Genomic DNA, 3,245 nt, shown 5'->3' on the forward strand with positions numbered 1-3,245 from the left:
TACTAAACCAGAGAAAAGTAATATTTTCAACATTGTATTAGCCTCATTACACTAACTGGACAATATATTTCCAGGTTTTTAAAACATTCTTCCGGGAGATTGGTTGTTTATTTCTTCCAAATAGGTCATAAAGAAATGATAAAGCTACAAACCCAAAGAAACTAATTACTCACTACTTGAAAGGATGAAGTGAATTTTGAGCTTTATGGATGCAAACTAATAATAAGTATCATGGATAGTAATTATGCCTACAATTTTAATTAGTGAATGCTGTTGTAAATTAGAAGGCTGAGTCTACATTAGAAACAAAACCTTTAAACCTGCAACAAACCATAGCATGAGCATGCTAAGGAGGCTGAAGGACTTTTAAGATGAAAACTTCAAGTAGTTTCAGACAAAACTCACACAGGTCATCCTGAAAGTCACTGCAGAACAAAGGTCATTAGTACTACAGTGTTTAACAAGAAGAGATATGAGGAACATTTTTCTCCTGGTTAAAAATATTACAGATGAGGGAAATTATGTAGTTGCATTATAATCTCCAAAAGTAAAAGAAGTAAATTTTTTTTAAATTACAGGTAAATGAAATGATTCCTAATGATATTCTGTTATTCTCATAGATTGGTGCCTAGCCCAATTGTCATCAGAGAGGTTTCATCCAGCAACTGATGGAAACAGATGCAAAGACCTAGAAACAAACATCAGACAGAGCTCAGGGAATCCTGTGGGAGATGAGGAGGAAGGATTGTGGGAGCCAGAGGGTTCAATGACACTACAAGAAAACCCACAGAATCAACTAACCTGGGCTCTTAGGGGCTCACAGAGACTGAACCAGAGAGCCTGCACGGGACCAAGCTAAGCCCTCTGCATGTGTTACAGTTGTGTAACTTGATCTTCTTGTGGGGCTCCTAACAGTGAGAGCAGGGCCTGTCTCTGACTCTGTTGCCTGCTTTTGGGACTCTTTCTTCCTACCAGCTTGCCTCATCCAGCCTTAATAGGAGAGGAGGTGCCTAGGCTTGCTGCAACGTGATATGCCATGGATGGCTGATATATACACAGGAGGCCTGCCCTTTTCTGAAGAGAAAGGAGGAGGACTAAATGGGGGTGTGGCCAGATGGAAGGCTGTGGGGAGAGGCTGGGAGGAGAGTATGAAGGGAGGGGAAACTGTGATTGGACTGGAAAAAATTAATTAATTAATAAAAAATACAGATGAGCATGATGGTGCATGTCTGTGGTACCAATACCAAAGAGGTGGGAGCAGAAGAGTCAATGCAAGTTTGAGGCCAGCCTGGTTGACCCCAGGGAGGTCTAGGCCACCCCAGGCTACATAATAGGACCCTGTCGCAAGTAATAATAATAGTAAAAGCAATGATAATAAAATGATATGCCAATTATGGTATAAATATGAGTCACAAAATAGAAGAAAAACAAACAATGCTATCTGAGTACTCTCTAGACCTAAACTAAACCAAACTGCCTACAGTTCCGTAGTTCATAATATACCATCCCATCCATGCTCCCCAAATGTGTCTTGGTTAACTCTTTTGACCTACAACCTATGTCTAGAAACTCATTTTCCTCTCAACAGATTAACCACCTCAATGAGTTTTATAGCCACATAGGAAGATAATCCCTCAAATAATACATTTTGACCAGGAGTGGGACTTGGGCAAGTGAAGTGATGGAGGTAAAGACTAGTCCTGGATCCTTCTAGCAACACTGCTTTTTAATTCTGCCTTTTAAACTAACACACTTTATTCCATGTATATGTGTATTACACATCAGAGTTGTTGATGTGTTTTTTTTTTCATTAAAATTAAAGGCAAATTTCTAAGACTTGATTGAAAGGGAAACACACTTTGGCTGTTCCTCATTCGAGACTATGGAAGCTAAATAATTCTAAAAACATTTCAAAGGTCTCAAGAACCCCAAAGGTATTTCAATTGCAACCAAAGGCCTCAACGTTGCTTTCTGATCAATTATGTTTCTTCATTCTTTCTTGTAACAAATGTGAGGCCAATCTCTGTGTTCCTTGCCTTTGGCTTGAACCAAATGCCATTTTCACCACATTAAATATTAACCTTTCACATTCAGTAAGTCAACTTCCCCTGACTCCCACTAGCCTGAAACTCTTACCAAATCCACCACCACATCTGTTAAAGTGTTCCCATGGAATAATGTAGTTATTAACTACTGCCAGTCAAATCTAATGTATTTACTAGATTGTTTTACACCACAAATCATAAATGTTTATCCAAACTTTGAAACAAAACAGAGGTTGAAAGCATGGGATAATGCTTTAAGGGAATATACACAAAAATGCTAAGGGGGAATTTCTGTGGAGATTACGTATTTTATGGGTTTAGGAGATGATAGAACTTGTAAAAATCTGATTTAGTGAGTCCTTGTAATCACTCCAGTTACCAAAGACTGAAACTATTGTTATCACTTAGTTTTAAAGAAAGCATGGAGAAATTAAGATATTTTCATATACCCTTGAGAAGAGCATAAATATAAATTAGCATAAAATGTCTAGAGACACTTTTGTAATGCCTTTTAAAAGTTAAGATGTGTTGTCTTTGGTGCAAATTTCCTTTGAGGAAGATATTCTACAGTTATTCTATAGAAATACCTCCACAAGTATATAATGACATTTATATTAAGCCAGGGGAGATTTACTTGAAAAGTTGTTAGCTACTTTGAAAAACAGAAAATAATACAGATAATTACCAAAGGTGCATTACTAAATAAATTATGGTCTAAACAGAATAGAAACTACATCACACAATGTATAATTTTATATGCATAAAAAGTAAACAAAAGATGTCCATGTGCAAAAAGAGAAGACAGAAACAATAGCAAGTACAACAGGATCCTGTTTATGTATACATATTCATATTTCATATACATTGAAAATACAGGAACTCTAGAACTTTCTGCCCTAAAATCTTAGCAGTACTCAAACACTGGAAAGTAGAATTAGAGCCAAGAAAAGCGTCTCTTAATTTCATTATTTTTTGTTTGAAGTTTCCACATAACACATGTATTTTTTTTTTTAGTTTTATGACCAATTCAGCTCAAATGAAACTTTTTCCAAGACTAGATTTGTATGTATTCATGATCTTTTTATATTATTTCTTTTTATTTTTCTCCAAAAAAATTTTAAGACCTGACTAAGTCTTAAATCTGACCAGCATCCTTATTCTTGTTTGTCTTTTGTTTGTTTGTTGTTTTCTGTTAAACAT

The sequence above is a fragment of the Peromyscus eremicus genome, chromosome 4 (genome assembly GCF_949786415.1).
Source record: "Peromyscus eremicus chromosome 4, PerEre_H2_v1, whole genome shotgun sequence".
Lineage (NCBI taxonomy): Eukaryota > Metazoa > Chordata > Mammalia > Rodentia > Cricetidae > Peromyscus > Peromyscus eremicus.